At 36.2% G+C, this 15,237-nt stretch overlaps 1 long non-coding RNA gene across 1 annotated transcript; it reads right to left on the bottom strand.

Annotated features, from left to right (window-relative positions):
• Positions 1-3,954: 3,954 nt before the first annotated feature.
• On the bottom strand, positions 3,955-8,556 carry LOC132616509 (uncharacterized). Its single transcript, XR_009573228.1, has 3 exons — positions 8,340-8,556; positions 7,812-7,918; positions 3,955-4,214 (listed from the first exon to the last, which is right to left on the bottom strand). It is a non-coding gene; the product is annotated as an uncharacterized LOC132616509 (long non-coding RNA).
• Between the last annotated feature and the right edge of the window lie 6,681 nt (positions 8,557-15,237).

Genomic DNA, 15,237 nt, shown 5'->3' with positions numbered 1-15,237 from the left:
ACTCATGAGCGAAGAAGACGATGAAACGACAGCTTTCATCATCCCTTAGGGAGTTTATCACTATAGAGTAATGTCGTTTGGCCTAAAGAGTGCCGGTGCCACATACATGAGAGCAATGGCCACCCTTTTTCATGATATGATACATCGAGAGATCGAAGTCTACGTAGATGATGTTATCATAAAGTCAAGAGAATTTCCGAGAATACTCTCCATTTGTGTAAGTTCTTCGACAGACTTAGCAGGTTCAACCTAAAACTCAACCGGACAAAGTACCCATTTGGAGTGCCTGTGATTAAGCTCTTAGGGCTCGTTTGGTTAGAAAACAAGTTATCCTGGGATTGTTATTCCACCCTCAATGTGGGATAAAAAAACACTATAATCCCGGGATTAGTTATCACGAGTTTTTATTCCAACCAAACATAGGATAAGACGGCACTAAATTTTTATCCCAGGACTATTTTGCTTATCCGTCATACCAAACGAGCCCTTAGGGTTCATAGTCAGCCGAAGGGGAATTGAACTAGATCCTAACAAAATCAAGGAAATTCAGGAATTTTTGCCTCCCAAAACCAAGAAAGAAGTCATGAGCTTTTCTGGAAGGCTGAACTACAGTGGGCGACTCATAGCCCAGTCGACTGTGATTATGGAACCAATCCTTGAAATGCTCAAGAAAGACGCTCCCACAAAATGGACAGAGGAATGCCAGGAGGCATCTAACAAGATCAAGCAATACCTTTCCAATCCTCCAGTCTTAGTGCCACCCAAGTCAGGGAGCCCACTACTACTATACCTGTCAGTATCAGAAAACGCTTTCGAGTGTATGCTCTCCCAACATGATGAAGAAGTCAAGAAGGAATATGTCATTTATTATCTGAGCATGAAGTTCACATCCTGCGAGTCAAGATACACACTCGTGGAGAAAACGTGTTACGCCCAAAAACTAAGACATTACCTGCCGATGTTTACCACTCACCTCATCTCTAGAATGGATCCATTAAGGTATATCTTTCGTCAGCCGATGCCCGTTGGAAAGCTAGCCAAATGGAAAATTCTACTAAGCAAATTTGGCACTGTGTACATAGCGTAGAAAGCAGTCAAAGGACAAGCTCTGGCCGACCTACTAGCAGAAAGTCCCGTTGATGACGAACTCAAACCATTATGGACTTTCTTCCCTGACGAAAAAGTGATAGCAATGGATGAAGAGGTGGCCAAGCCATACTCGGGATGGAGACTGTTCTTCGACGGAACATTCAACTACAAAGGTTCCGGCATCGGAGTAGTCTTGATATCAGAAACAGGACAACACTATTCAATGGCCGCAAAACTCAACTTCAGATGTACCAACAATATGGCCAAGTACGAAGCATGTATTCTTGGCCTCAGAATGGCATTAGACATGAACATATGAGAGTTGTTAGTAATCGGAGATTCCAATTTTCTCATCAATCAAGTGAAAGGAAATTGGGCCACCAACAATGAGAAGATACTACCATATGTGAATCTGGTACAAAGACTATGCAGTAGATTGGAAAGCATAGACTTCAAGCACACTCCGAGGGCTCAGAACGAGTTCGTTGATACTTTGGCCACGATAGCCTCCATGATTCAGCACCCCGATAGTACTCACATTGATCCTCTGGAGATCTCTTTGAAAGACAACCAGCCTCAATATGCTCACTCGAGGCAAAGCCAGATGGCAAACCATAGTACGTTGGCATCAAAGCGTACCAGGAAAAATGAGAATACCCCCAGAAAGTTTAGGAAATCAAAGAAAGACCATTAGGAGGTTAGCCAATGGGTTCTTTCTGAACAAAAACGTATTATACAAGAGGACACCCGACCTCGGTTTACTCAGATGTGTGGACGCCGAAGAGGCCACAAAATTGATGAAAAAGGTACACGCAGGGACATGTGGACCTCATATGAATGGATTCATTCTGGCCAAGAAGGTCTTAAAGACTGGATACTATTGGATGACCATGGAGCACGACTGCTATAAATTCGTGCAAAAATGCCATCAATGTCAGATACACGGGGACCTGATAAAGGTTTCTCCGACAAAGCTATGTGCAATGAGCTTAATTTGGCCATTCGTCACTTGGGGGATAGACGGCATCGAACTCATTGAGCCATCGGCATCCAATGGACATCGCTTCATTTTAGTTGCCATCGACTACTTCACCAAATGGGTGGAAGCAACTTCTCACAAGTCAGTGACCAAGAAGGTTGTGACTGACTTTATCAAGAACAATCTCATATGCCGCTTCGGTGTGCCCGAGTCCGTCATTACAGACAATGGAGCCAATCTGAACATCCATCTGATGAAAGACATCTGTGAGCAATTCAAGGTAACCCACAGGAATTCTATTGCCTACCGGCAACAGATGAACAGAGCCGTAGAGGCTTCCAACAAGAACATTAAAAGAATCCTGCAAAAAATGATCGACAACTACAAGGACTGGCAGGAGCAATTGCCATATGCTTTGTTGGGGTATAGGATCATAACCCGGACATCCACCGGAGTTACCCCTTACCTTCTTGTTTACGGTATAGAAGCAGTCATACCCGCAGAAGTAGAAATTCTCTCGTTAAGAACTATTCAAAAAGAAGACCTAGACGATGCCGAATAGGTTAAAAACTGCTATGAGCAGCTAGCTATGATAGATGAGAAAATAATGGTGGCCATATGCCACATATAGCTGTAACAGTTCACATTCTTCGCAGGCGGGGTTAGCGCTCAGAAAAAGCTACTTCGAAATCGTTGGTGCTCTTTTGGACTTTGTTTTAAAAGAGTCGCCACCTAATTTTTAGGAAATTAGGAAAACCAGTTTTGGAAGGGTTTATTCATACACCGTGAAAAATCCTTCTTAATCCAAAGTTCTAGGTAAGGGTTCTGGTGATCCCCTAGGGTAGGTGTTAGACACCTTAGTATTAAGGATCCGTACTGTACGGTTGACCTTCGAATTCCAATGTGTGGGTATTTGCATGAACTATTTATTTAGTGTAAAATTCCTGTAAAACATATTTCCTTTTATTGCATCTCAAGTTCTTTTTGAAAGAATTTGAGTGTAGTTCCCTTATATATGGGCTATTTTTTAGGTTGGATCTATCGTATACCAATGAATATATTTCCTCTTATATATGAGGATAAATAATTTTTGTATGGAAGGAAACCATTTTATGATAAAGATATACATGTATTTCTAGCATGCCTTAATCAACACTTGGTTCGGGTCAATCGCATATACACGCCAAGAACTCCTTACTTATTATTCCATTTTTTCAAAAGAATGTTTTTTAGTACATTGTCTTAAAAATCATCTTGGTTCGGCATTGGGCCGCAAAGAATAAGTTCAATTTGTAATAAACAATAGGTGACCACATGTTTTGGAAGTAAGGGGATTTTTTAAAAAATAAAAAAAATCATATAGGCTTATGTTTGTTTAAAAGGAAAAGAGTTAATGATTTATTTTTTTTGGATAAGAAAGTGTAATGGGCTCTAGCCGCAAAACATGTTTTTGTTGGTCTTATTTCTGGAAAAAAAAACGTCCGAGACTGGTTTTGAATTTAAATCTGGGTTTATGGCAATTTGGTGGGCCTTGGCCCAAAACTCGGTTTTTGTTTGTTGGGTTTTATCCAAAACCATGCCGGTTTTTAAGCAAAGTGTAGTATATTTTTTATTGATTTTTTGAATTCACCATGATACAAAATCTCTCATTTCTATTACAACTGGTTTATATATATATATATATATATATAAAGAGCAGTGTGTTCCTTATAATTCTGAAATGACTTTTTGACAAATAATTCTGGTAAAACGCTCTTATGCTAACACCTACACGAATTTCTCTAAATCTAATTTATTTTTATAAGAAAGCCATCTGATTTGCCTCTTAGAAAATCCCTTTTTTTTAAAGTAAGGAAATAAGACGGGTTTTGAAAATTCACGAAGGAGCCTAAAGTCCAACTAAACGGCTTAAGTACCGTTTGCCTAAAACGTCTAGTTCCAACCATTTGGTTTCCAATAGTAATGTGAGTTTACAAATACAAGTATAAATGTAAATGTATCATACAATAATAATGAAATAACTTGGGGTGTACCAAACCCCTTAACCATTTTCACCCATGGTTGGGCCTTCATGGATACACATATTAGCTTCCCTTCCTCGGACTCTATAGAAATCTGAAAGAATTGTCCTGGCCCAATAGGGAGGCTGTGTCCTCGGCCCAAGTGGCCATGCGAAGAGTAAGAGAGGAAAACGGGGGAAAAAAGAAAAAGAGTTTGGTCAGACTGGATCCTATAAAATTCACATAATATATATAGAAGATATACACGTATAGTAATATTATTAAAAATAGAAGTAGCCAAACTGCCCTAACATGATATTTTTCTCTCATAGTGCATTTTAGTGATGTGTGGGCTGAGTATTTTGGAATGAGATTAGGGTGGTTGCCACCATCCTTATTCCCAGTGTCGCACAAGATTCAAGGGGTTTCATTAAACCCCAGACATGGCTGCCACTGGGGGAAGGTTTGACCAACCCCAAATGATCCTCAACATTACCACAATCAAACACAAGTGCACAATTAGAACCAAATATCATTGAACAGTCTAGCCTTCAACCCAGGACACAGAAGAAAATGCAAAACATAACTCCTAAGAAACAAAGGATAATATTTCACTGTACATCATTACTACTACTTAATTACAACAAGGAACAGGAATATATCCATCATACTATGCATTATTTTAAGCCAGGAGTGGTCTATGCAAAATAAGCTATTAAATCTTTTTATGAAGATGTACAACCATAGATAGATTCCAATATAAAACTCAGTCATAAACACAAACTGCACATATAAAGGGAAGCAAATAGGCCCTAGTAAAAGGAATGTATATTCCAACTCACATTTGCAAAGGCTAGGTGTAGACTGAGCAGACAGATATAACATGAGAAAGGAAACTAATTTCAGTCAAGCTAAACACATAAACATAGTGGGTAGCTGGATTTTCAGGTCTCAGTTAGACTTAACTGGATGAAAACATCAAGTAAAAGTATGCAGGCTGCACACATAGCATAGAAAGGATGTATAAAATCATTCATGTCTCTTTGGTGGAGTTTCTTGAAAGCGGAAGGACTTACATGATCTTGACATTTTCTTCGAACTCAGTTTCAGTTTCAACGCTTTACCTATTCAAATTTTTTGTTTCCCTATAAGCTTTTCCTTTGGTGTTCTAGTTCAGTCATGTACATGTGCACCTAGGTTAATAACTAGGTTTCACTAAGCCACTTATCAATGCATGTCTGATTTTAGCCAAGTTTTCTAGGTTCTATCAACAAAATTCTCATGATCGTTTGAAAGATTTGTACAGTTAGCATGCACCACCATGGGCTTATGAAAGTGCAATGGAGCCTTTTATATGAAGGGAAAGTGTGGTGAATCATACAGTGCTTGATCACCCCCCTAGATCCCCTCTCAAGGCACCTTTAAAAAAGACTCTTCCTGGCCATGTGATTTTTAGCTTACCTTCAACCTTTCTCTAATCATAAAGAGTATTGTTACCAGGAGTCACTTACAACTAAATGCCCTAACAAGCTCAAATGCATGGACATGGGAATGGAGATGATCATTTAGGCTAGGATTAGGATCATTTTCACCACTAGAAGCTAGGAAAATCCATACAGAATCACAGCATAAGTCAAGGTGTCATCAACAAGTTCTTTAACCTTCTTCACAGAACCATCTTAAACCAATCTAGGAATTCATCCAGTTATGCCATATTACAAACTTCATCTGGCCAAATCATAGAAAATGTGTATGAGGCAACCAAGTAAATAATGGTAACTAGGATATCTGGACAAAGTATTAGAGATTACGCCCAAACACAAATGATTCAAGTAGTGACAGTAGGCAGATCCCCCCCCCCCCCCCCCTTTTTTTTTTATCTTTTTAGCCAGTTATGTTCCAATAGAACTCATGTAGGAAATCTCATGATTCAACAGTACAGACTAGATAGGCAATTTTGATCTTGGATATGGCATGATCACTTTCTTTTAAACATTCAACACCTCTAAACAGAACACAAAGGGAATTCAAGCAAAACAAATAACCAAATGGCGATGAACCAACTCTCATTCTCAGTAAAGATCCTTTATTACTTAAGCAAGACCAAACGTTTAAGTTTTTGACACAACAACATGCACAGGAATGGAAGAAAAGGAAAGAAGGAAGACAGACTCAACTGGCAAGTGAAAGAAATCCCTGAACTGTCATGTAGGTGCAAAGAACAATATGGCATCTTCATAAACAGGTCACAAGGCAAGCATTTTAGATTCCTACTCAAGTTCTAAAAGGACTAATTTCTTAGCAAAAAAATTGATTCAAATCCCTTGCCAACCTAGTCTCAAGACAGAGTTCTTCTAATGAATATACACAAGGTTCAAGCTAGTCTAGGCAGTTTTATCCTCCTTCCTTTTTACCTAGTCATGTTTTATCATTGAAAATAGACTAGACTTGTAAAGCAATGCCACTTTACCAAACTAAGGGTTCATCATTAGCTTAACCCTCTTTTCCCTCTAACAATCTTGGTTTAGTGCCTTTATAGATTTATTCTCATTATGGTTCTATCCCTGATCAGTATTCAAACATCTAACTTAATAATGATTAGCTATTAAGGCTAGGTCCACTCAGTATTTCTTAATTCAGAACTTACATAGTCAATAACAAGCTGGTTATTTTCATTAGTTAAGCTTAATCCAGAGGTCATAATCAGGTAAGAATCTCAAGCAAATTAGTTTCCAACAAAGCATATATAAACTGTAAATCTTGTTTTAATTAGACTTGCTCTTATCATGAAACAATAAGCCAGACTAGTCTAAGAAAGAACATAAGGCTTCCTCATTTAATGAAATGTTGCATTCTTAATCTGCCTGTATCCCTAGTCCCCCCTTTTTTTAAACCATATTTACTAAAGTCAAAACAGTTACTGCACACTATAGATTTCAACAAACCAATAAGGAATAGGAACAAATCACATAGAGAGTCAAATTATGGCATTTGTATAGCAATGCAGCATCAACCATGGAAGGCATAACACATTTACACCCAGATTCTTAAGGCACAGCTTTAAGGTGATTCTCACTTAAGCATGGTAGGATAGGAGTAGGGAAGTATTACTTTAAAAAGAAGAACATCACAAATCAACTAATGACAATTCTGGACATGTTCAATAATGCAAAACAGAGGTCCTTAGACACAACTAGAAATGTACTTAAGTCATGAATCCCTTTTGGAGATAGGTGTTATCACATTATGATGCAAGCAATCCAATGATGACCCTATAAACATGTCATATGGACTTCCTAACACAAAGCAGTCTTACCAAAGAGTCAAACAAACCAAATTAGAATTCCAACAGCCTTACAACACCCTATGTGTTCCCTAATTAAACTAAGCACCTCTTATTTCAATATATATTTTAACGGTGCACTGTTGACCTTTATCAAGCCTCAAAGTCATTCCAATATAAATCATTTCAAATTTCCAGCAATCTCAAACATTCTTGCAAAGGATTAACACTCATTTAGAACATCCAACTCAAACAAATAATGAAAGACTAGATTAAGTATATAAGATAAACAAGGCACCGTGCTTAGGATGGGGCTCATTCTGAAGCTTATTAAACAGTGCTTAAGTAAAACAAAATCCTACTATAAGACCATCTATCAATCAAGAACACTTAATAACACAGATCAATTACCAACTTATAAATAGAATGATAAAAATATATAAAAGGGTTGGGGTATTACCTTTTTTCAATGCAACCATTGGCCAAGAATGGATTCAAAAGCTCCTTGTGCTTCCACCCTCCAACTCAGCCAAAAAGAAGGAAAAAAAATAACTAAGGGACTCAAACCTGACAGAGAGAGTTTCTTTTTTAGTCTAAAATTATACTTTTGCTTAAATTTCAAGTTCTTGACTTAAACTTCAGCCTTTTTTGATTTTTTCCACTTTTGAAAACTTGTTTTTGTGATGACGGTTGGGGTTCTATTTATAGAATCCCCAAACTATGAAGGAACTTCAAAATATCGATGTGGGACTAACATTTTTCCCATTCAAATGACCTCTGTAACAAGATCTACGGTTGAAATTAGCTAGAACTAAGAACGCATGGCCAGATATGAGTATTGTTCTACTCGATCTGGCCTGTTTGTACTTGACCAATGAAAATCAAACAAATACAACAACATAATCATGAAAATAAAGAACAAAATGCAGGAAATCATATATTAGATTCAAAAATTTAAAGGAAAGCTTAAAGTGAAAACGACTTATACCGTGTTTGGAAGGAAGGAGATGAAAACGAGGTTGGATCATTAATGTTATCATGCGAAAAGGGTGTACGAAGGCTGCAAAGCCTTTTACTCTCTGCAGCTTTTCCATTTCTGGCATGAGAGAGAAGGCACAAAGCCTGGCGGCGCTAGGGTTAGCGTATGGGTTAAGGGGAAGGGAAGAGAGAAGGGTTAGGGATCGTTTGGCTTGGAAAATGATAAGGATAAAGGGGGTTATCCCCTTAACAGCCGCCTTGGGCCGGGTCAGCCCTATTGGGCTTGGACTCGGTCCACCTAATTTTTAAGAAATAAAATGGGGGCCTTTTCTTGTGTATACACCAAGTGTATACGCATATATCTATTATATGTGTGTGTATACTTCGTGTATATACTGAGTATATTTAAGTCTTAACCATTTATAATTTAAAATACTATTGAAGAAAATTTAAACCACAGGGAAAATCAAATTGCTACGCATTTTTATAATAAATTAAAAAAAATGAGAAAAATAATTTTAAAGGTCGGTTAATTCGTTAATGGGCCTGAAAAGAATTGGCCCAACGTATTTATTTTAGTAATTTTTACTTGGCATAGCTTACTATGTTACATATTTATGGAACATAACTATACTTTTTAATAATTAAGTTTAGTAACTATAATATTATATTTTTACAACTTATAGCTATCCACTTTTCTACCAATTAACTTACCACTCCCCACACCCCTATTATTTAGCTGCAAACTTTCTCTCTCTCCCTTTTCCTAAATATACGTTTCTAACTCCCATCTCCCCTAATTTCGTGCTTTTCAAATGAGTTTCTGATTTCTTTCACTTCTTTTTTTACTCTGTATTAACTGCTAATTAATTTCAACCTTTTACCGCCAAAATTCAACTCTATTTCCTAAAATATGTAAGATTCTCTGTTATTTTTGTGTTCTCCCTCGTTATCTTTGTTTCTTTTTGGGCTTTACTAAGCCACAGATTTCATCTTTCCCTGTATTCAGTGGAAGTTTAAAGGTTTTTTTTTTTTAGGGATCCATGTATCATTCATCCTGATGTCGTTTTAGACCACCGTCTTCTCCGGCATGATCTGACCAGCGTCAGTCGTCTTCTCTTTTCTTGTCAGATCTGTAGCAATTGCATGGTCAGATCTGTAGCAATTACAAAGACCAGCCTATTTGGCACGGTCAGATATGTAGCAATTAAAAAGATCGGCCTATTTGAATAGAAAATATTAAAGACCAAATCATTTAACTGCCATGACTGTTCCTAGATGCCCTCCGCTGTCGGCCACCGGAATTTTTGAATACAGATCTGAAGGTTTTGTTATTGGACAAGAGTAAAAATGTTTATGTTCTCCAAGAGGTATTTTTTCTTATTAATGACCCTATTTTCACTTCACCAGATATGTATTTTACTTGCATTTTAAGTATATTTTTATCGTATTTTTCGATGAACTTCAGTTAATTCCAGATCTATATTTTGCATACATTTTAAGTATATTTTTGTCGTATTTTTTATTATTTCAATTAGTTTGTGTTTTTAATTGTGTGTTATATATATTTCTACCTAATTTGTTACTTGTAAATTTATGCGATTTTGAATTTGTGTTTACTTTTTATCAAAGTATATTTTGTAGTATATATATTCAGTATATTTGAAGTGTATTTTTACAGCACAATCACACACTGTTGTAGTGACAACCACAGTGCATTTGACATTGATATATTTATAGTATATTTTTAGTATATCTTGAATGTGTTGTTATTTATTGTGGTTAATTTGTTATTTTGTTATTTTTTCATGTTTTGTTAATGTAAAATTTCAGTATATCTTGACGCATTCCAGCTGAAATTGATGCAAAGTTTCTCTGTATGAGATACGACGCAAATCGACAAGGCAACCTTGAAGGCATTTATTGATAACGATCAACCACCAATACCTGTCAAGGCTACCGTTGATTATGATGCAGTAATTTTAGTAGATGTTCAGGAGTAGATTTGTAGACAGAACAATTTATGTTTTAAGTTGTTTTTTTTTCTCCAACTTGATGTATAACATCACTGGTGCGACATTATTTTTATGAAGATTTTAGAAGAAGTTTTATGTATTTTGGTAATGATCCCGCTTGTTGTATAGTGTAATCGTAGATTTGAATTCTGTTTTTATTACATTTATAGTTTTCTTGTATAGTTACTGCTAAAAACTTACAAAGTGCATTTCAATATCAAGTTTGTATTTCCTATATGTTTTCACTATATTTTATTGATAAACCAGGAAGAGTTCTATGCATTTTCTCTATATATTCATGGTACACTTGAAGTCATTATTGAACCATAAAATTCATTTTTCTGTACAATATACTTCAAAAATTAAAGAACAATCTTAATACTTCTAAAATACATAGAAAATACAAGTGAAATATATTGTAAATATATTCATTACGATTCAAATCTTACGGATCAATTAGAATACACTCAAAAACACAATCATAATACAGATAAAATACAATGAATCAAAAGTCACCCTTAGGGATTAAAGTTTTTTTTTTTTTATGGAGTCAAGTTCTCCCATCTTATTAAAGTTACTAAATAATATTCAGTATCAGCTTATTGCACTCAATAACTAATATTTTTTGTAACGAACATTTTGATTTTTAATAATGTAATTTCATTGAATATTTTTAATAACGAACACAAAACCGATGGTCATAGCATCAGGAGACAGTCTCAACTTGTCACCATGCAATTCAGTTGATGAACAAATCAAGCTTTGCGTGATTTATGGAACATTAAAAAGAGATTTTTTTTTTTAGTTATATTTTGGGAAAAAATATGAAGAGAGTTTTTGAATTCAAATTTTATGTGATGATTAGATGTTGAATGTGATATGTGATTAGATATGGAAGAGAATGAGATTTGCGTGATTTATGGAACATTAAAAACAGATTTCTATTTAGTTTGAAAAAGATTTTTTTTCCTTAAATAGAGGCATTATTTGCTCAACAGTTTTGGCTATATTTATGCGACGCATCAAGGACCTAAATATAGGAAAAATCAGTTACGAATTGTAAATAATGAACTTGTAGTTATAGCTTGTTAGAAGCAACTAAAAGGTAGCTATTTGTGAAAATTTTACTTTATTTTAATTATGTCCTCTTAATCTAATTTTGAAAATTAGGAAAAACATATTATTTTTAATTAAATACCAGCAGGCTAATTTTTTTTTTAAAGCTAATTTCTTTAAGTGAAGGAATAATTAAACTAATTGTGACCTAGACAAAAAATCAAAAAGGAAAATATATATCTAATAATGGGTTCAGTTTTGCAAATAATTATCATTTAATTAATTAACTAGCCTAATGAAATCATTAAAGGGAAATTATGCTTATTTTTGTAAAAATCCGAAGTAGAAAAAAAAGGGTAAATAATTAATTACTTAAACTATTTAAATTATCTGAATTTTAGCAAAAAATGTTTAAAAACAATTTTAAATGATTAAACAAGAATTCCTCTTCTTTCTCTCTTTTCTCTTTTAAAAAAATAATTTAACCAAATATCTTGAAAATTCTTTATTACTCTCTAAATAAACATGATGCATGAAAAACCTTTTTGCTAATTTAAAAGGGGAGAAATATTGATCTGGGAAGATGATTTAAGGTTATTGAAATGCTCAGCTTATTCACTTATTACTTCGAGACCCTGAGTGATTAAAATAACTTACGGGAGATAAAAAAAAAAATAGGTGTCAACAACAGTTATACGGACAGAGAATGTCCCGTTCTTTCAATAAGCGGGTCAGAGCCCGACTTTTTCAAATCGGACAACTCGTACTCAAGCGAATCTTCCCTCATCAAGATGAATACAAGGGCAAATTTGTACCAAATAGGCAAGGACCATACATGGTTCGAAAAGTGCTTTCAGGAGGACCCGTAGTCCTAGCCGAGATAGACGAACAAGAATAGCCCAAAGCCATCAATGCAGACGCACACAAGAGATACTATGTCTAAGATTCCATTTGCTTGTAATTGCATTTATTATTTCCCTGTAATCATACCTTTTTGCCTGTAATTGTACTTTTGCAATAGAATAGGAAAAAACGATCACCTATGTAATATGATGTCACAACCCATTTCGGGACTGTACGGGCACCTACCTTTCTCACCTCGGAAGGCAAACCCTCTCATTCATTGATACATCAATTAAGAAACAAATCATTTAAAGCATTAGATAATTAGAAATACAGCGGAACTTCATAATATATTCAATAAACTCAAGTGTTTATATGTTTACAACAATACATGATTACAGACTTGATACAATTTCCCATGACCTGGTCTAGACTAGTACAAGAGCGACTAAGTAATTCCAGATCCCCACTACATTCTAAGACTCAACCTCCATCTCGGAATGAAATGGGATGAGGCCTTCTAGATAGGCACCATGTATTTCCACATATGCTTCGATCAATCACCTGAAACAATCTACACCCCAAAGAGGGTGTCGCAAGTGCAATATCAGTACAAACCACGCGTACTGAGTAAGTATCATAAGCCGACAATGGTTAGTAACACATATCAGTAAAAGAATTCACAGATAAACATGATAACAACCCAATCAAGTCATACGTCTATCTACCACACACTGTAAATCAATACCTTTAGGCATTAATTTCACTCTAATAATTCACCAGTCAATCTCACAACGATCTCGGAACTCACATATCATTAAATCGATCATTTCAGTCTAGTAGTCAGCTCATCATTAAGACACCCGTTATCCTACGTCACATAGAGACCAAACATATAACTAATCTTACAGACGGTCTATGGGATATCTTAACAAGTTCAATCACTGAATCCAGATTCAAGTACACGTTATTGCCTGATTAAAGCATCTAATCCCAAATGTGCCAAGTATGAATAAATCAATCTGAATCCAGTCATCACAAGTAAACACAAAATCATCTTATACAAGACATAATGCAATGCAATGCAAGATGTATGAATGCAATGCCATGCCATGCAAATGAGGTGTACACATGTACTCTGGACGGAAATATCGACGTCTCGGTAGCACAACCTAGTGTGACTCGCGAAGTTTAAGTGTCACCCGTCCTGGATCTTTGCCTAACAGACAGACGGGACCCTGGCTAATTACTCACATGGGAGTCTCACCGGTACCACTCTGGGGTACCCGCAGAGTCCATGCACTAACAACGATTCCGGAATAACATCGGAATCGGCCATGCAACAACAATGCCAGAACAAATCATCGGCAATGTGTGTATCAACGTCAATGTGTGTATCAACGTCAACAATCAAGCTCAATATCACAAGTACCAACAATGGGTACGCTAACAATGTATCAATATCACAATACCAACGGTGGGTATGCCAATAATGTATCAATATCACAATACCAATAATGGGTATACAAATAATGTATCACTATCACAATACCAGCAGTGGGTCTGCCAACAATGTATCTATATCACAATACCAACAGTGGGTATGCCAGCAATGTATCTATATCACGATACCAACAGTGGGTATGCAAACAATATATCCGAACCACAAATACCACAATGGGCATGCCAATAATATATTCCAAATCAAGATGAATGCCAGGGTCTAATCTCTATCAACAACTCGTGGCATCGAGTTAGTATAATAGAACTGTCAAGAATAACACAACGGGGTGGCTAGTCCCAACACACAACATGTCAATCAATCGATATACATTATTACCACTTCCTTAAATCAGCCTATTAGCTTAGAACAAGTAATCTCACCCTACACTTACAATCATTCGTCACAACTCTTTTTAGAAGTCAATCCCAATCGTTGGTGTATTTTATCCTCCCATTTATCAACTAGGTTCACTATTAATGGCATAACACAATAATCACATATTACGGGAATTTCTCATCATTAGACACAACAATACGTTTCACCCATACTTCCAAGTCATATATATCCACCGATATTAAAGAAAACCACATCAAACAACCTAATGAATCTACAGGCCACAAGCCCAAACACATAAATCACACAACAATACTATTCTAAGCATAAATATTATTCTATATGGGTAATTGTGGATAGACTTACGAAGTCAGCTCATTTCTTACCGGTTAGAACTACATATGTAGCGGAAGATTATGCAAAGCTTTATGTTAAAGAGATAGTGTGACTTCATGGCGTTCCAGTATGTATTATCTCCGATAGAGGGACTTAATTTACAACTAATTTCTGGAAAACTTTCCAAGAAGGTTTGGGGACTCAGGAAAGTCTTAGTACCGCATTTCATCCACAGACTGATGGGCAAGCTGAGCGTACCATCCAGACTCTTGAGGATATGCTACGGGCATGTACATTGGATTTCAGAGGTAGTTGGGATGATCACTTACCGCTTATCGAATTTTCTTATAACAACAGTTATCATTCTAGCATCCAAATGGCTCCGTATAACGCTTTATATGGGCGCAAGTGTAGATCGCCAATCGGGTGGTTTGAAGTAGGAGAGGCTAAATTAATAAGACCAGAATTGGTCCAACATGCTACAGAAAAGGTCAAGCTCATACAGAATCGACTATTAACAGCTCAGAGTCGTCAGAAAGCCTATGCAGATAATCGTCGAATGGACTTAGAGTTTCAAGTGAAGGATTGGGTATTCTTGAAGGTGTCGCCAATGAAGGGCGTTATGAGATTTGGCAAAAAGGGAAAGATTAGTCCCCGGTACATTGGGCCTTATGAAATTGTACGCAAGGTAGGCCAAGTGGCTTACGAATTAGATTTACCTCCTGATTTGGAGTCAGTTCACCCAGTTTTCCATGTATCAATGCTTCGTAAGTGCATTGGAGATCCTTCCAGGATTGTACTAGTAGATGATGTTCAAGTCA

The sequence above is a fragment of the Lycium barbarum genome, chromosome 11 (assembly GCF_019175385.1).
Source record: "Lycium barbarum isolate Lr01 chromosome 11, ASM1917538v2, whole genome shotgun sequence".
Classification (NCBI taxonomy): Eukaryota; Viridiplantae; Streptophyta; class Magnoliopsida; order Solanales; family Solanaceae; genus Lycium; species Lycium barbarum.
This window is presented reverse-complemented; position numbering and strand designations above follow the sequence as displayed.